Source organism: Mesocricetus auratus, unplaced genomic scaffold (assembly GCF_017639785.1).
Source record: "Mesocricetus auratus isolate SY011 unplaced genomic scaffold, BCM_Maur_2.0 Super-Scaffold_100001, whole genome shotgun sequence".
NCBI classification, from domain to species: Eukaryota; Metazoa; Chordata; class Mammalia; order Rodentia; family Cricetidae; genus Mesocricetus; species Mesocricetus auratus.
Window position 1 is genome coordinate 11,153,336 of NW_024429187.1, and position 20,370 is coordinate 11,173,705.

Sequence of the window (20,370 nt, forward strand, 5' to 3'; positions counted from 1 at the left end):
CCAAAGAGGCCACACCTCCTAACAGTGCCACTCCCTGTGGGCCAAGCATTCAAGCACATGAGTCCAGGGGCCACACCTATTCAAACCACATGTGTGTAAATTCGGCATGGTCTCAACTGAAATGCCACTGTCGTTTTTTAAAGTAAAATTTGAGAAGATGTGTCTAAATTTCACCGGAAAGGTGAAAACCACATCAGTGCTTGTATTCAGGACAGAGTGAAGGAATGGTGGGGGGCAGGGCAGGGGCTGGGAAGGCATCTTACCAGGGCCAAAACGGAGCGTGTGTCTATAGTGAACTCTCTGCATTTGAGGACTTTGAGAACACACTGAGGAAGCCCCTCTCCACATGGGAGGACTTTCTATCTGACGAGTGACATTCCAAACCAGCTTACATGAGACTGACTGTCCTGTACATTGTATCACGATTACCAGCTAATCAACAGTAAGAACTAAGATAAATGTTTACTCCACACTGCTCAAAAAATTAAACTCCAGACAGGATGATGGCATCTAAATAAAATCAGAAGAAAACACAAGGGAAACAGCCGTAAGACCTACGGACATTAAAAAACACTGTAAAATAAACCAGAAAAGGCAAACAAAATCCATTAAGCAAAGAATTGATTGCTTCCAAAATAAAGACTTTTGGGAAAGGCAATGGTTCGATCACTGAAGGGTTCCCTTGTGAGCAGGAGGAAGTGAATTTGATACCCAGGACTTATGCGAATGCCAGGCATGGTGGCATGGACTCATAGCATTCTTGGGAAACAGCCAGGAAGGTGGAGACAGGCTCCCCAGAGCAAGCTGGCTTGCAAGACTAGCCACATGGGGTGAGCCGCAGCTTTGACTGAGAGCCTGCCTCAAAGAGTAAGGTGGAAGGTTGATCAAGGACGATTCCTGACATGGACATGACCTTTGCACACAAGGGCACCCACAAACATGTATGTCCACATACGCAAAAGCATCCATGCAGACACATGCACCCCACCCCCACACGTGAACATGGAAAGGAAGAGAACAGAGAGTTCTTCAGTAGCTTTTCCTCACTGCCAATGGAGTACAAGCCAGCTGGGCATTCCAGCCCTTCCTGATGTAACCCTGGCTCTGTGTCTCCAGCCCTTTGGGCCAGCAGCAGCGGACTGTCTTCTCTTGTCCCAGCAGCCGCTGTACCTGGCCTTTCTCAGACTTCACTGCTCCTTCTGCCTTCCCTACCAGCTCCCATGATTCCTCAGGTCTCTGTGCACAGCTCCGACTCTGGGACTCTACGGGCTCGGGTCACGTGATTATCACCTCCACTTTCCTGTCCCCTGAATTGCTAATGTCATTTCTTTATGTCTACATCCTCTCGGCTCAAGGTGACTCACAAACGGCAGGGGTCTGGGAAGCGTTTGCTGAATGACTGAGTTCATCAGGCCAGGTACCCTCATTGCAGCATGCATTTCATTCATTTGAAAGCATGATGCAAGAGGAAGGAAAACGCTTTTTCCCTTCTTGGGAATATCACTCCAGGAGACCTCTGCCTGCTCGTTCATCAAACACCAGTTTCTATCACCGTTTTTTGTTTGTTTGTTGCTTTTGTTTTGGATTTTTGTTTGTTTGTTTTTAATGCACATACGCCCCGTGCCTAAAACCAGAAAGTGAGTATTTAGATAGCAAACGGCAGCCTCACCTACAAGTCCCTCGTTAGATGGTAGCTCACTTTATTGTAAACAGATTACACTAATTTCCAGAAATACCAAACTTCCTAAGAAATCATACACTGGTCCTGATCTCAGGAACTGCTTAGAACAAGAGACTCTTCTTGCAGAACAGAGGGAGTGGTGTTTGTTTTTGTTTTGGCTGTCTGTGTCCTCTTCTGGCTCCTGTCTGTGGTGGTCCCCCGGAACAGCGGTCATACTTGTCCTGCTTGTCCACAAGAAATAAAGCCACAGTAACCCTTGAAGACAGACACCGTTCCCCTTTGAAGCATACATTTAAAGGAGGTCTGTTGTAATTGGGGAATGCCAGCATTGTTTCAAAAAGAATGTATTAATATTAATTTACACGTGTGAGTATTTTACCTGCATGTGTGTATGTGCACTACATGCATGCCAGGTGCCCACGGGGTGTCAAAGGAGGGCATCAAATCTCCTGGAAATGGAGTTACAAATGGTTGCAAGCCATTTTGTGAGTACCAGGAATTGAACCGCGGTCCTTTACGAGAGCAGCTGGAGCTCTGAACCGCCAAGTCATCTCTCCAACCCAAACACCATCATTTATGTAAAAAGGATTACGACCCAGTTGGCATAAAACTGTGTTTGTTTACTCTGCCGTGTGTGTATCTATATGTTTGGCATGCATGATGGGCTCAACATGCCATCTGACGATGGAAAAGCTACTTCAAGAGGGTAGTATGTGCCCCTTCTACAGGGAAAATGTGACGTCATACCAATCACCGCATCTCTTCACATCCCTCTGCCTCATCTAATTAAGATGGGGAGATGATGAAGCACCTAATTAGCAGGACTCCGGTGAGGACAAGGCAAGCTCTCACATACAGTGTTCCAGAAAGAACACAAAGCACGCGGTTGTCATGACCAAGCCATGGGCTCTGCATCTGCAAGACTCCTACAGAAATATCACCTCCGAGGAACCAGGTCAGAAATTAGCAGAGAAGTCCTCTTAAGCTCCACTTACTCAGCAAGACACGGCTGGCATCTGTTTTTAGGCAAGGATTACCCACAGGGGCCAGTAACTTTCCATATCTCACACTTCATTCTTCTTGTCAGTCAAAATTCAAACATGTGGCTAATCTTATAACCCATCAGTGAATAACCAGAAACAACAAGGCAGAATAAGTACAGAGGTAAGAGACAGTGGCAAAGCACATATAATCTGTAAGAAACTATTTCGGAGCTCGGGGATGGCTCAATGGTTAAGAACAGCTGCTGCCCTTATGAGAATCTGGGCTTAGTACTCAGAACCCGTACTGGGAGGCTCATGACCACCTCACAAAGGCCCGTAACGTTACCTCCTGGGACTCTGATGCTGTGTGCTGGCCTATGTGGAGAGTTGCACTCATGTGCACATTACCCTCAACCTCCCCAACACATACATAATTAAAAATAAATCTCTGGACTCAAGAGATGGCTCAGCAATTAAGAGACCTGGGTTCGATTCCTAGCACCCACATGGTGGCTCACAGCCATCCATAACTCTAGTACCTCAGGATCCAGCATCCTTTTCTGGCCTGGAGATACCAGATATACAGGTAGTGCATATATATATATATATATATATATATATATATATATATATATATATATATACACACACACACACACACACACACATATATATATAGTGTTTACACACAGGCACGTAATCATACACAAAAATAAAAAGTCTTTAAAATAAAGGTGAAACTCATATACAGCAAAGCAAGAGTGTCAAAGGACCTCTCCAACATCCAAGACAAAAGGCTGAACACAAGTGGAACCTGATAAGAGAACGAAACCTCTGCAGAATATCACAAAATTAAGCATTTCTATTTTACAGCAGAGAACTTGGCTGTGCCACACATGCTCTGGAGTAATTAACTGAACTCTTCTTGCACAGAGCAGTTTTAATACAGTGTTCATTTATTCTGGGTACCACAGTCACTTACATAATGACGCCTTTCATTATCCAAGCTTCATGCAAATGAAAGTTTTTGCCAACAAAACATCACAAATCTAAATTACATGGTGTTTTAGTTTTATTATATGTTTATAGCCTCTCATTATTTTTTCAGCTGAAAAGTTACAAAATCAGTTAGATTTCCTTTTTTTTTTTTTTGACACAGACTCAACTTGTACTGAAAATGTAAGAGGGCGTGGAGGTTTGGATGAGAAATGTCCTCACAGGCTCAGACATTTGCAGCGCATTGTCTCCAGTGGGTGGCGCTGTTTGGGGAGGTCATGGAACCTCAAGGACATGGAGCCTTGCAGAAGGAAGTGCATCACTAGGGTCAGGCTTTGAGAACTTAGAGCCTTGTTATGTCCACTCTGCCTCTAGCTCTGAATCAAAGGCAACCTAGTGGGGAAGCTCCCTTGATGAGAACTCTTTTTAAAAATCGTCATGAACGGATCATTGATACATCCTTCAGACTACCCAAGAGTGTGTTTGCAAGTGGTGGGGAGCAAATGGGGAATACCTCACTGTTTGTGGGATACATACGACCAAGACGGCTTCCAGGGGCTGCCACCCACACAGGAGGGTTGCACCGCCCAGCTATGAAGGAAACCCATTGCTCTGGAGTGACAATGTCTCTTCCGGGCACAGAGCCGACTACTTTAGAAGCAGACTCGACCACCGGTCCTGACTTTCACTTTCACGCCAGCCTTTCTAACCCACTGGGGCTTGACTGAGAATACTCAAGTGTCCTGTCAATCCACAGGCTTTTCCTCCTTCCGCAGATCAAAACAGAGCCAGAAATGCGGTTGTGTGTAACCCCACCACCATTCGTGTAAACCCGCGAATGAGACGTTGGCGCGGGAACTCAGCTGCACTGCAGACTGACTTCTGAAAAGCTTGAAGAAGAGCGTCTACTCTAGAACAGAAGTCGCTCCCGAAGCCTGGGCAAAAACTGACAAGGCAGCCGGGCGCTGGTGGCGCACACCTTTAATCCCAGCACTCGGGAGGCAGAGGCAGGCGGATCTCTGTGAGTTCGAGGCCAGGCTGGACCGACAGCCTCCAAAACAATAAGAGAAACCTTGTCTCGTAAAACCAAAAAAAAAAAAAAAAAACTGACAAGGCAAGGCAGGTGTTGTTCACACCCTCCAAGGAGCGAAGGAGCCCACTTATTACTTAACATCATTAATTGCTTCTTATCGTTTACAAAAGCAAACTCATTTAATGGCAGGAAATGAGGCAGTAAAATTAAGTACAAAGGAGTGTACTTGGCAGTACATGTATAATGAATACACGTTGAATGTTGAAGAGATTGATGGAGATGACACACATGATATAGATAGTATAAATATGTAAATGGCGGAAGAATAATAGCCACCACACCAACCAACCATTGGCAGCCAGCCTCCATTAACACACTGGCTCATAGCTCCCATACACACTAGTAGCAAGAATGAAAACACATGCAAAGTATATGGGAAGAAGTCTCACACACACACACACACACACACACACACTTAATTGCCTTCATTGATGTTTCCGTTTCCATGGCTAGCAAGAGAGAAGCAAAGGAAACACACCTGATGTTTGCTAATTCAGAACAGTGGTTCTCAACCTTTGGGTCGCAACCCCTTCGGATTGAATGACCCCTTCATGGGGGTCACCTGACACCATTGGAAAACACAGGCATTTACCTTATGACTCATAACAGTAGCAAAATTATAGCTATGAAGCAGCAATGAACATGATTTTATGGTCGGAGGCCACCGCCACACGAGGAACTGCATTAAGGGTCACTGCATCAGGAAGGTGGAGACCCGCTGCTCTAAAGGAGCACAGGACTCGGGGCAGAGCCAGCTTGCCTCCCAGGGGGTCCTCCTCCTCTCTCTGTGGACCTTATCAGATCTTTCAACTGCCCCTCAGCCAGCGTCTTTAACATGGTTGATGCTGTCTGCTCTTGTCCTCAGACCCAGTGCCAGTATCTCAGGAGACAGGGCTGAGGCCTCTCCTCTGGAGGTCAGGCTACTTACTGGCTGCTCCCCAGCTGTGGTGTCTGCTACCCCAGAGACCTACAGCAGCCCTTGCTCAACCTTGGGCACTTCTTGCTTCTGTGGTACTTTCAGGGTTTTGTACTTTGCCTAACGGAAATGCAGGTGCCATGTCTCTCAAAACGCCGTGTGTAGGGTAAGGAGAGTGGTATGAGCCCACTGAGGTTCATCTACGGACACCCCCCATGTAGCTTTTATGGCTATTGCAGGCCATTGTTTTTGCTGTCTGGGGTGTGAGGAGATGTTTTTAAAAGACTTGTTAACATCTGACCCATTTTGGCTTTTCTGTGGCAGATGTAAGTTGTGGCTCATGATAGGGTAGGTATTTATCTTAGGGAATAGGTAAACACGTGCACAGGTATATCTGTATACATATATATTTATATATAGGGTTAGGGTTATAATCTTATTTAAGGGAAATAAATTAATTTATCTATTAGTTACTTGTCTCATTACCGTGGTCAAACACCCCATAAGAAACAGCTTCATGGAAGAAAGACACATTTGCTCGTGGTTTGAGCATACATTCCGTCAAGATGTCCTGTGCCCAGGCTGCTCTTTCTGGTTGACCCCTCCCCCAACCCCATCAACATAGCCACACTAATTCCCCCAACTCCTCCCTCACCCAGAAACGAAGAAAGGAAGAGTGAAAATGGAGACAGGGAAGATGAATAAGACCCAGGGCAGAACCGGGCATGATGGGGCAGCAGGAAGAGGAAGAGGAAGAGGACCCTAAACAACCAGAAGGATGGAGTCAGGCAATCCGAAGCCCCCATCGTGTCCAGTTCTTGCGGTACAAAGAGAAAAGGGAACCAAAGTTACCCCCATTCCTTCCATCGGTCTATTCTGTGCCTGCCACGGCAAATGTGCATTCGACAGAGGCAACGGCAAAGAGGAGGCGGCGAGAGGGTGCGTCTCACTGGCTGCATCCAATATCAAGGACTAATTATACACTCATTTCATCTCACCTTCAATTATTTCAAATCGCATACTGCCAACAGCCCCCAAGCAAAGCTCCGCAGACTGCAATCCTGTCGATTCGGTAGCCGGGTCTCAGAGTTAATTATATTACAGTTGTTGAAAACAGAACATCTATTTTCATTGCCTGTGGTGATCTCAGTGTGAGCAGATTACATCAGCGTGTAGAGGGAACACTTTTTCCCTGCTCACACCTATTTTAAATGTAGGGCAAACAGCAATTTCTCCCAGTCTGTCTGCTTAGGCTAAAAAGTATTTAGAGTAACAAACTTTATGTTAAATATTAAAAAAAATTTAGCCATTGCATTATTTCTCTAAAAGCAAATACCAGTATTCTCCATCCACTTTTCAAATATGAGAAAGTTCAATGAAGGAAATAGTAAGAGACCAAACATATGTATATTAAGGCTAAGTTTGAAAAACAACGAAGTTGTCGTTTTAGTGACTTGTCTTACTGCTCCGACAAACGCGACTTAAGGAAGGAAGAGTTTCTTTTGACTCAGAGTCACAGTGCGGTCCATCACGGCCACGGGCATTTGAGGTGACCCATCACGTCATTCCGCCTACAGCCTGGCAGCAGAGACAGAGGAACCCTCCTGCTCGGCACCCTGTCTCCTGTCCCCGCGGCCCGAGGCCTCAGTGCACGGGATGCCAGGCCGTGGGATATTTGTACACTGTGCGGAAATACATTCGCTGTGGTTGGAATAATAAAAAGCTGAATGGCCAATAGCTAGGCAGGAGGTATAGGTGGGGTTTCTGGGGGGGAGGAAGAGGAGGAGGAGTCCGGGCACACAGGAGAGGCTAGGAGACAGGGAGAGGAAACAGGAAGTAAAAGATGAAGGAGAGGTAATGCCACACGATAGAACATAGATTAATACAAACAGGATAGTTTACGTTATAAGATACAGTTAGGAGCAAGCCTAAGCTATAGGGTGAGATTTCATAATTGTCTCCATGTCGTTATTTGGGGCTGGCTTCATTACAATGCAAGATGTCTCTGCCCACCTCAGTCCCCGACAGGTGTGCCCAGGCACTTGTCTCTGGGGGATTCTGGACACTGTCAAGCTGACAGTGCTCACCATCACAGATGGTGACCTGCGCTTATCAATAAATTTTAAACACGTTAGCCCACAGCTTTTGATGGGCTGGGCAGACAAGCTGTCCGTCAGACAGCCACGTGCAGGCTCCAAGGGACTTGTGCCAAGATGCTGAGGCAGAGGCAGCCTCGAAGGGGAGAGTCATGGGATCCTCTCTGCTCTAACAGCCTTCCTTCAGGACCTGATTTGCCTCAGAAAATCTCCAACTTGGTACAAAAGAAAATCAGTAACGTTTAAGGAAGAAAGAAAAAAAAATGCCGGGGAACTTGAATTTTCTTGTCACAGTTGACAGGAAAGGTTACCCGTTGAAGATGCTAAAGGAATTTTAAAGCAGCAGGTGACCCTATTACTGGTCACCTAGGGGCGAGGTCAGACGTACACTGTCTGCTGGGCTTCATAGCCGCAAGCAGTCACTATGTCCAATGATTTTTTTTCTCTCCATGCTTCATGTGGTTTGGATATGAAGCAACTCCTTCGTGTCTGGTTCCCTAGCACTATCTGGGGAGGCTTGGAGACCCTAGGGAGTGAAGCCTTGCTGGAGCAGGAGGGTCACATGGGTCGGGTCTTCAGGGCTTACCATCCGCCCCCTGTCTGCACTCTGACTTAAACTGCTTGCATGTGATCCAGCAGCTTCACATTCCTGTGGCCATAGCTGAGAGCCGTTCCTGCCATTGGGCCTTCTCTGCCACCATGCACGGCAGCCTCGAACCTCGAGCAAACACAGACCTTTCCTCTGTGGAGCTCCTTCTTATGAGGTGCTTGACATGAGACAAGTAACGAGAAAAAGGAACTAATAGAATAGATAAATTAATTTATTAGCCTACTGACCTTAAGTAAGATTCTATATAATCATGTACTCTACCATAAATGTATATGTACCTGTGCATATAGTTACCTATTACCTAAGACAAGCGCAGGCTCTGAATTCATACTAAAATAGCTGCTTAAGCTCCCCGTACCTACCCTGTCATGAGCCACAGCTTGTGTCTACCAAGGAAAAGCCAGAGTGAGGTGCTATTAAGTCTTTTTAACATATCTCCTCATGCCCCGAAGAGCAAAAACAAAGCCACGTGTATAGTTATTTTCTTCCCATGCTTGTTTTCATGATAATGCCTGCTTTCATTTGACATTCATTCTCCTGCTTTGATGGAAAATGATGATCATGGAATTAATTGGTGGTCTTTCAGAAAAGATCAAAAATATAATTTAGAAAAGGAAAATAAGCCGTGGCCATGAGCATGTTTTAAATCACTGAGACATTTCTCAAGAGTGCCTGCTGTCTGTATCTGTATTCTTTCAATAAGATCATATACAAATATATATCTATTTTGGTAAGTTCTCACTATGCAGCCCCGCACTGCTGCACTTGTTCTATCTTGGAAGAAAACAACAAACAAACAAACAAACAAACAAACAAACAAACAAATGCCCTTTACATCAAAAGAATTTCCGAGTCACTTAAAGACGCTGGATAGAGTTTATGTTTTAGATTCGGGCGGTAGTAAACCATGGACTGGGCTCCCAACGCCCACAGCAGAGTCCCTTCTTCACTGCGTGGCCAGCTAATTAGCCAGTTTAGCCAGTTTGATGAGGGCTCAGTCAGTGAGACCCAGACTTGACCAATGGGATACAGGCAGTCAGTGGATAGAGGGACCAGCACGCATAGGATGCCAGGTCAGTCCATCGGATACAGGTTCAGTCGTCAATGGGATGTGAGTCCAAATGCCTTGAATACTGAACTAAGCTAAATGGGGGGGAGAGATCAGGAGCTGGGGGCCCTCGATGTGGAAGGCAGCTTCCTCACTCTACAGACCAGTGACGACTGCTGTAGACCATACACAGTGTGGCTTTCAGAGTTCTTTCCATTTCCCTCCATCAGAACCCCACCACCAATCACACACACACACACACATGCACACATACGTGCACACGCACACACATGTACACACACACACACACACACACACACACACACACACACACACACACACGCACACACGGCTCTGAAGGGCCTTAGACGGAGCCTTTACCTGTAGGCTAACTTCCCTAGGTTACTCCGCAACACCCTAAGACTGTTGGAAGAGGTACCCACTTTGGCGGTCCCTTTTGCTCTCTGATCTTTTAAACATTGCATATTTCTAGATTGTTCCTTTATGACTGATTTTGTTACAGGCATTTGTACTCAAAGGGTGGGGACGCTTTAAAAGTTCTCAATACCTGCTCATTCTTCTTTTTTTCCTCCATGAAACACTACAATGATTTATACTCCCATTACCAAGCAGCTCAGGAGACTGGGGGGAGCATCCACAGGTTTTCTCTTTATTTTTGCTACTCTGGTAGTTAAAAATAGAGAACATGCTGTTCTCATGTGAAAGTATTTAATTATTAATGCAGTCAAATACTTGCTAATCTAGGAGCCGTCTGTATTTACCTCTTCCAGATCTTTCCACCTCTATATTAAATCACCTCCCAAGGATTCCACAGTTTTCATGAATGTCGACATACTATATCCATAGAGAAGACACATGGGTTAGACTTAAGGCAACTATTCTTTTCCAAATGGTCGTGAATTTTCCATCTCTTCCTGATTTTCTGATGAGAGCAAATTTAAAATTTTGGAGGCAAATATAAATCATTTTTCCTGTCATTTCTACAAACAGAAAGTACTATCCTCAGGATGCAAAGTATGCACATGAATACTCTATTTTTATAATCCGCTCGTTGTTTCTGATGTGTTTAGCCTTGGCCTGGATTGAATTCCTGTCCCTCTCCGACCCAAAGTTGGCACACATTCTGAAACTCAGCATACAAGCTTGGAAATGGCTCATTACTGATTGTCACAATTAGGTCAAAGTTCTGGGGCTATGGGAATACACGGCACCTGCTTTCGTGTGAGTGCCCGGCCCATTCTCCATTCTTTTTTGGAGAACCTAAGCCTGGAGGATAAATCTCTCCTTATGTGAGTTTGAACAGTATTCGTCTTGGTGTGTCATGCCATTTGTTGGTTTCTCTCCGTCCCTACTCTTAAAGTTGAAATATGAAGGATTTTTGTCTTTTGAACTGTACTAGCTCTTGGCAGCATTCAGTGTGGACCTGATTGACTTTGTTGTTGCCCATTTTTTTTGTTTGTTTGATCATTTGAGACAGGGTTTCTCTGTGTAGCCCTAGCTGTCCTGGAACTCACTCTGTAGACCATTCTGGCCTGGAACTCACAGAGATCCCCCTGCCTCTGCCTCCCGAGTGCTGGGATTAAAAGCATCTGCTGCCACCACCGCTCAGCTTGTTCCCCATTTTAAATATTATTTTTACTAATTCTATGAGATTGTCATACATGCATACAATGTATTTTGATCATATTCACCACCCCCCACTTTTTCACTTTTTCCCCTAACTTCTCGGATACCCAGCCCTCATACGTCTCCCCCATTTCCAGCTTCCTATCTTTTAATTTTTTGACAATTCCCTGAACCCAATTTGTGCTATCCATATGGGCATGGGTGTGGGATCACTACTGAATCCCGGCTGACCTACCAGGGACCACACTCCCTAAAGGAACTGGCCTTTCCTTTCCTAGAACCCAGCAACCGTCAACAGCTCCCTTCCATGTCTTGTCTTTTATTCTTTTTCTGTATTTATTTAAGTTAATTTTTCCTTGGGTTATAGGATTTCAGGGGATGCTGATTACTTTCCTATTTTTTTAAAGTAACTGAAAATCAAAAAAAGAGAAAGAAGACTCATTTCCAAATCACATTTGGCTTCAGACTGGTGTCCACATCATTCTTGGGGCTGCAGGTACCAATGGTTTAGCTATCCCTACACTTCGTTTCTTAGGTCTACAATCACAGAACACTGTGGTGCCCAGTCGTGAGCCCATGAGTCTGGCAAACACCCATCCATAAGCTCTGCTAACCTGTGAAAGGCTCTTCTGTTCCACCGGGCAGTTTGTCTGGGGACTCGGGATTCGTGTACGGAACTGTGAGTTCTTTGGGCAATGACAGAAAAGCTGCACCTCCGTCCCCCCAGCTCCGAGGATGCTTGTCGTCATCCTCTCCCCACCCCAGACTGCCCTCCTGGGGATTCCGCTCATCCTAACTGCCCTGGGGATTCCGCTCATCCCGGCCTTCGGAGCCCTGTCTCTGCCCTGCACCCTTGGTCCACTGCAGGGCTGTGCCTTGTGAAGCAAGGCTGGAAAGTGGACTCAGAAAGAAGAGAGATAGCAAAGGCGTGACCAGCCAGGGACCAGCCAGCTAGGAGAGCAACACGCCTGCCTTCGGGATTCTCTGTGTCTCTGCCCTCGGAGAGTGGGGGTGAGTCACCAACACTTTCCATCTTCTCCCAGATTTATGTGCTGTTCTGGCTACACAGGCTCGGTTTAGGATTGTGACTCCCAGCCCCAACCCCTACGCCCGACAGTTGGTGTGGAAATTGCCCATGGCCTCAAGCAGGGCATGGCGATTCTCTTGTCTCTGTTTCACGGTTGTCTTGCAAGGTTTTTAATCAACTTACTTATGGTGATTTAGTTAAAACACTGCAATAGAGCATCTCCCCAGAACTGCACATAAACGCTCTGGTACTTGATGGGGTCTCACTCTGTGTCAAACACTCAATCGGACACTGAGAATAAAAGGATGTGGGAAAGGACCCGACGCCATGGAAGGCTCAGCCTCGTCAGTGACATATGGAGATGGGCATGCTACACAAAGGGTGTGCTCAGAGGTTTCCGAGAGCAGGTCCGTCTGACAGACAAGTGAACCTGGAGCGTGAGACCATCGGGAGGAAATGGAATGAGATGGTGAGCTATAATTCTGAATAGAAGCTACGATGAGCTACTAAGAAATACTGAGTTGGGATTTTAATGCGAAGCTATACTGGAAGAGAACCTTTTCCAAGGGACTTAAGGAAGATGTCAGGACACTATTATGCTAGTTCATGGCCAGGGACTGTCAGAGCCAGAGCATAGACTGTGGAAGTGATACACCAGGGCAGTTTGTTGGTAACTTGGAAGTCATGCTGGTGGGGTTCTGTAGTTGAGCATATACAGATGGGGTCAGTAAAAGAGCATTGTTACCATCCACACCTGTCTGCTCCTTCTTCCTCAATGGGCCTGCAAGGGGGGGAGGGGTTGCATGACAGACCTGCTGCACACAAGAACCCATAGCAGCTGTGGTTGTCTGCACAAGGGCTGTAGGAGGTCATGTCAGTCACAATTCGCGCAGGAATGGGGGCGGGGCTCGTGTGGCCACACCCCTAGGGGAGGGGTTATTGGCAGTTGCTGGTCTCTGGGGAACGGAGAGTCAGTTTTCTTTGAGGGTGTGGCTCACGCTCCAGTGCTCAGTCGTATACTATGTGTGTATGAGTAGCGCTAGTGTGGCGTGGGTCTTTGAGTGTGTGGGAGATGGATACTACGGTCTAAACACATTGTATACATGTGTGAAATTCTCCACGAATAAAGTTTTGTGTTTTTTTAAGACTGGGGGCATCACAGAGCAAAAGAGGGCTGATGGGAATGATGACTGATGCATTGTGGGGCATTGAATGTGGAGTGTCCGTAGGACTTCTAAATGGGTCTAGACACATAGCTGTCTGGAGCACAGAAGGCACCTGAGGCCTGGGACAGATCTACGCTGGTGGTGGTTAGGACCAAAGCTGGAGGCCCTGGGTGAATTCTCCAAGGGAAGGTGGCCGCTCCGTGACTGAATCCTCAACAGGCAGAAAGTTCGGAGAGGAAGGGTTTATTTTATCCTGGGATTTGAAGACATGCAGTTCCCCACCTTAGAGAAGACAGGGCAGTGCAAACTGTCCCCAGCTGGAGGCTGCTTGCTCACAGCTGGGTGGGGCCACATCTGGGTGGGGCCACAGCTGGCGGTCTCCTCCTTCCCTTTTTCATTCACCTTGGGTGTGGCCCGTGAGATGGTGTGGCGCACATTCACCGCTGATCTTATCCCCTCAGTTTATGCCCTGACACATAACCCAGACCCTCGCGGACATCCTCAAAAGCAGGCCTCACCAGGGCCAAGAGTCTCATGATCCGATCAAGGTGATACTCAAAATTAACTTTGACGGAGCGGAGATAATAGGGCTATAGAGAGGAAGGGAGAGAAGGTGGGGGGGGGGTCTCAAAAGCAACACTGGCGATGGTGAACATGGACATTAAGGTAGCAGATAAAGGAAGGCGCCGACAAAGGAAGCCTGGCAGAGGGGTGAGTGTGAGGGGTCTCTGGGAAAAACTGATTTCAAGAACACAAAAGCAGCAGGCATCGACTCACGAGTGTGAACAGACACTGGCTTCCACTTGCAAACCACTGACTCTTCCACCACCAAGTATTTATTCAGTAATAACATCTTCGATTAGCAACAACCAGAAACTCTTCCACAGCACAAATGCTCCCATCAGAAAATGTTGCCATCTAATAAGAAGCCGCATTAGGAAGCCTGTGCCCTGGGGTTTTCAATGATACCAGGCACAAGTTATTATCCAACACACATTTGAGATACAAGCCTCTTTGTTGCACAGGGTTTATGGCATGAGATGTAACCCAGGGGAAAAAGGTGGGGGGAGGGAACAGGCCTGCAGGAGCCTCCAGTCTGAGGCCAGCAGCAGATCCCTGCCCTCTGTGGCACTTTGTGGCGCAGGGAAGTCAGGTCTGTTTCCCATTAGTTCCCTAAAGCCATCATTAATCTTCGTAGTGTCTGTCCTGGGAAGAGCTCGCTGTCAACTTGGCATGAGGCAGAGACCACTGAAGACTGCTTTCTCATCTCTGCCTGAAACACTTTCCCAGTCCTCAGCCCTCCCTCCGTTTGCAGCCCCAGGAGAGAGTCAAGGTGTCGGCAACTCCTCCACATAGAGGTTTACTCTGCTTTATGAAAGCTTTAACTTTTCAGGGTAGCCCTGCTTAAAATACAAAAAAAAAAAAAACCACACAGAGAAGAAGAATAAAACATGATCCCTCGTCAACGATGAGAATTCGTCCATAAGGACTGGTTGGGCTTGTTATCACATTGAGGAGAGGGACATCTGAAACACAGGCCTTGTCAAGGGAGGGCTCCCTCAGGAGCACACTGGAAACAGCAGGGTGTGGATCACAGTGGGGTGGGTGTTTCAGGATTTTTCTCTTTGCAACAATAGTATGTTTTGTTTGGGGTTTTTTGTTGTTTGTTTGTTTGGGGAGGGGCTCAGGAGGAGGTTAGGGTTTGTTTGTTCTACTTTGTGCTACTGCAAAGAGTCTAATGTCTTAGACTGTGCTGATGCGGATCTTAAAATGCCAAATTATTAAAAGATGGGCATAAGAATCACTGATCTGACCCCATGGAGGGCCTCACCCTCCCTGGGAGCGGAAGGGGAATGGGGTGGGGGGCTAGGGGCTTGGGGGAGCGGGGGAGGAGGGGAGGAAGAGGGAGCTGGGATTGACATGTGAAGCAAGTTTGTTTCTAATTTTTAAAAAAAGGAATCACTGATCTGAAGTTGATCAGTTCTAGCACACTTGGGAGAATTGCCGGTTGGATTTTGCTACCGCAAACCGGCCCCAGTAACACATCCTCCAGCCTCCAGGGTCCACCTCCTAGAGGCCCCACCCCTTCTCCAAACAGCACCACTAACTCAGGACCAAGTGATCAAATACTCGAGCCTATGAGAAAGATTTTTCTCTTATTCAAACCACCACAGGGATCAGTTACGGGACAAGCCTTTGGCACGTCTGTAGGGGGGAGATTTTCTTGATTAGGTAACTGACGTGAAAAACCCACTATCTCAGTGTGAGTAGCACCTTCTGACTGCAGCTTAGATATAATGACTTCCTGGAGCCCAATGTGAACTGAAGACCAGTGGATCTCCAGGAATCCTCCAGTTCCTCAGCACCGGACTGGGACAGCATTATCGTCTAACCTGGTTTTTAGCCCCTCCCGTGCGAAGGCGCCTGTGATGGGCTTCCCAGACTACACTGTGAAAGCCAATCTAATTGATTCCTCTCTTAATACAGATTTATTCTCTTGGTTTTATTCCTCTAGAACATCTGACTAATTCAGCCCCCAATGTGGGAGATATCACAAGACTGGTCGGCAAAGAAATGTAATCTGCAGGTGATAGTATCGCAGATCAGACTATAGAGAAAGAGCCAGCAAGAGAGAGGCAGAAACCTAAAAAGTGGGTGAAGCGGTAAGGACAGAAGCCTAAAATCAAAGGAACAAATTCTGAGCCATAGGATCATAGTACGAACTAGAGCAGTGACCACGGGGGAGGTGGAAACGGTTTCCTGTGTTTGCGAGTGGATTTATCATGACTTGGAGGTCATTTTAACCAAAAGAATCAGGGAAGACTTCGAGGGTTTTGAATTCAATAACGGAAAAGATTATAGGACACGTAGATTGGAGCAATGAGGGTGATTAGGGATGCTAGTAGTTTAAGTTTGATATGCCTGTCTGGTATCAAACTGGATATTCAACCCTGGAGTTGAAAATAAGAGCTTCGGGGGGAAATGATACAGAATTTATGTAGTGGAAACTGTGAGCCTGGGTGAGACCCTGTAGATAGCAAACAGAGAAAGTTAAGAGGCTAGATGCCCGGATTATAACAACGCACATATGGGTGGAAGAAGAAACCAGCCAAGTAATGGTTGCTGAGAGGGCTGACTGAAGGAACAAGTACCAAAGGCATCCCGAAACACTGGCAGGTCAAATAAGACAGAAACTGACTTAGACCATCTGTGGCTGCAACAGCAGTGTGACTGAGGAGGGGATTCCAGAAACTTCCAAAGTGGAAGACATGACTTTGAAGATTAAAAAGGCCCGCTGAGTGCCACACAACGTGAGAAATCAGGCCAAAACACAATAATTATCCAATTTCAAAATATAGAGAAGAATGGTTGGGCGTGGTGGCTCATTCTTTATAATCCTACCAGGAGGCTGAGCCAGGAGGATTGCCATGAGTTTGAGGCCAGCCTGAGCAAGAGTGAGACTGTCTCGAAAACCAAAGCCCCAAACGCCCAATACAGAGCAGAAGGGAACCAGACTGGAATGCAGGGGGCAGTAAAAGATGGGTTTGCATATAAAGAGATCACAGAACGTCACAATTCCCCCCATCCTCCCCAAACACTGAAGCTAGAAAACACCGGGTGAACTTCTTCAGAAGGCTGAGAGGATTCACAAATTAGAATGGAAAGATGGCCTGAGGGTTAAGAGCACTTACTGACCTTGCAGAGGGCCAGAGTTCAGTTCCCAGTACCCATGATGGGGATCTCACACATTTCAGCTCCAGGGGGATCTTGTGCCCTCTTCTGGCCATCAAGGGCATTGCACTTAGGTGCACATCCTCACACAAAGAGAGACGCACAAACACACTATTAAAAATAAAATGTTTAAAAGCATGTTTAGAGATAAAATCCTAACAAAAATATCCCATAGTGTATAAAAGCATACTACTGACAATGTCAGATGCAGAGGGTCTCAGAGCTTTTGCTTTCTTTTATTTTTCCTGAGGGAACTCTTGGAGAATAAGCACTTGAAAAATACAAAACGATATTTAAAAAAACAAAACAAAAAACAAAAACCTTTCCCAAGAAAAACATGGTTCAAGTTATAGGAATTCAGAGGCCCCACTCAGGTAAAGAGCAACATTAATCTGTGGGACAGCGGTGAAGGAAGGTTCCAGAATGCACTAGAGGATACAGTGTATATGTTTCTGTGCCTCTTCCCTCAAAAGGATGCTTTCTTAGTACCCTTGGACATCAGTGACGCTATCTGAGCACCTGGAGAAGGTCTGAGAAGCTGTGTGAGAGACAAGGGCATTCAAAAGAAAAAAAAAAAAAAAGACCAGAGAGCAGAGGGGGGACGAATATTCACCCTAGGTGGAAGGGACAAGAACATCAGGCTCATGGAGACTCTGAGAACCTGGTGACTGACGCAGGTGACGCGTCTGATGAAGGCAGTCGATACCAATGGTTCCTTCTCATTTCTGTCTTCTCAACGAGAGGGATAGATGTTATCATCCGGGAGGAGGTGAATGAGAAGGACGCATTATTGTAAAAGATAGGGTGCGGCCCTTTTAAAACGGGGTGTGAGCCAAGGCGAGAAGTGCTGTACGACTACCATCATTTCCTGGAGGCGCAGGGAAGGGCTCTCCAGCCGCTCTCTCTTCAGATTGTTAGGCCCAGCCATGGGAAGGTGACTGAGGAGCAGACGTTATCCCTGAATAGGAGCATGGCTCGCAAGCTCCGCGTGGTCCCCTTTAGGGAAAGGTGGAGGCCACCTGCAGCGGGGTGGGTAGACGTGGGATTGACGTAGACGGCGACGGAGCCTCCTGTGAAGAAATGTCATCTCCAGACTTCAAAGAGCGCTTTGCCGTCAAAACATCAGAACGCACTGGTGTAGCAGAGACGAGCAGAGATGCCGACAGAGAGCCACCCCAGTTCATCTTAGACGGGCGGACGTGATCAGTGCTCATCCGGGTGGGGACTTGGAGGGGGTTTAGCTGGAAGCTACCTCTGTAAGCAATTATCTGGCAGTGGAACGCGTCTGTAATAAACAGCTCCGAGCCCTCTGGAAATAGGAGGTCTCGTCAATTATACTCTAACAAAAAGCTTCCCTGCAGTAACCCGTGGGGGCCTGCGGTTTCTTTCCGCCGGCTCGAGTCATGCTAAGGTAGTCATTCTGGGGCTCGCACCCTTGCTTTTGAGTTGTTAGCGTTTATTCAGCGTGGGGTCTTCGTCTTTCCCTGTGTTCTGTTACCGTTTGTATCAGTCACTTGCCTGTTGCTGGGACAAATTGTGACCACAGGACTTACAGAAGAAAACTTATGTGGAGTTCCAGAGGGGACTCCAGAGGGGCTACAGCTGGAGGCTGAGAGATCACATCTTGGACCACAAGAAGGCAGCAGAAAGATAGTCTGAAACTAGATTAGTTTTCAAACTCTCAAAGCCCTTTTCCAGGGGCATACCTCCTCCAACACGGTGACAACCAAGCTTTCCCAAACAGTGCTACCAATTCTGAACCAAATATGTAAGTTCCTGAGACTATGGGGGTGTTTTGTTCAAAGCTACCATACCACACTGTCAGTCACTAAAACATGGGGCAAACAGTCCTAAGTAAATCTTTCCTTTTAAAGAGTGTTACGGCTTGAATGTGAAATGTCTCTCCTAAGGCTTGTGTGTTTTAACACTCGGTCCTCAGCCCAGTGATAGTGTCTGAGGTAGTTTAAATGTAATGGTCCCCCATAAACTCCTCAGAGGGAGTGGCACTATTGGGAGGCGTGGCCTTGTTGGAGTATGTGTGGCCTTGTTGGAAGAAGTGTATCACTGTGGGGGTGGCTTTGAGGTTTCATATGCTCAAGTCACGTTCAGTGTCTCAGTTCACTTCCTGTTGGCTGCACAAGCTGCAGAACTCTCAGCTACCTGAGATGATTAACTTTGTTACCAATTAACAGAAAGGGGTTAAATAACTCTGGTTACAGAGCCAGCAGATGCAGAAGTATTAAACTCAGAAACAGACTCTATTGGTGGTGCGGGGGATTGAACCCAGGGCATTGTATGCTGCAGGCAGGCACTCTACCACTGAGCTATATGCCCAACTCCTTATACCCCATGCTATTTGCCACTATGTAGCATTGCCTCTCACATAAGTACTGTGCAAATAGCCTCCCAGGGACATTTCTTTCTCATCTCTAGTATGCTCAATTCTGGTTTTAGATCTTGCTTTCTAATATTTTGCTACACTGCAGATACCAATATGAATGGATGGCTAACTTGGTGTCAACAGGGAAGCGCTGCTCTGAGTTTGAAGAGAAGAGGAAATGAAGTCTGCAGAAGGGACAGAAGTTTCCAGAACACCATCTAAGGCACAAGTCATAAGCTTTAGAGAGACACTGCTTTGATCTTTTTAAGCCCAAGTTACTTTCCTTAAAAGTCATAGCATAGTTTTGAAAAGTAAATATATCAAACGTTTGCTAGGAAGCTGGGGGAATGGCTCGCTCGTAAAGTGCTCGCTCCCAAGCGTAAGGACCTGAGTTCAGATCCACAGCATCACATAAAAGTAGGGACCCTGTAACCACAGCACTTGGTAGAGACAGAGGTGTGAGGATCCTGTGGCTTTGCAGGTCGGCCAGCCAACACAGCTAATCAGTGACCTCTAAATTTAATTATAAGAAAATATGTGTTTCGGAAAATATTGTTTCAGAAAATTAGATGGAAAATTACTTGTGAAATACATACAGTGTTGACCTCTGGCCTCTACATGTGTGTGGAGACATACTCTCACATACACATGAGAGGGGATAGAGAAGGAACAGAAAGAAAACATTTGTTGATGAATAAAATCCGGTGTTGCAAAAACTTCCAGGTCACAGAAGGACACATTCATAACAGAGGAATCATCTCCCGGGTTAAGGACGATATCTCTAGAAGAAGCCAAAATGTGTTGTGCTTTATCTTATTCAGGGACAGACTCCTGGCAGGTCCCCATATCGTATTTTCTGTTGAATAATTAGCTGTCAGGGAGAGGATGTATCCAGTGATACACTAACACTTGCCTGAATATAAAAAGAGGTCTTTGTGACAGAAGTAATCTGGCCAAGAACCCAGGCTTCCATATCAGGACAGGGCACACCAAAA

The 20,370-nt window shown here is 46.4% G+C and overlaps 1 protein-coding gene across 1 annotated transcript in view; it reads right to left on the reverse strand.

Annotated features, from left to right (window-relative positions):
• Positions 1-20,370, reverse strand: part of St8sia1 (ST8 alpha-N-acetyl-neuraminide alpha-2,8-sialyltransferase 1) — a 128,392-nt gene that overhangs the window by 14,633 nt on the left and 93,389 nt on the right. The gene's annotated exons all lie outside the window — the stretch shown is intronic.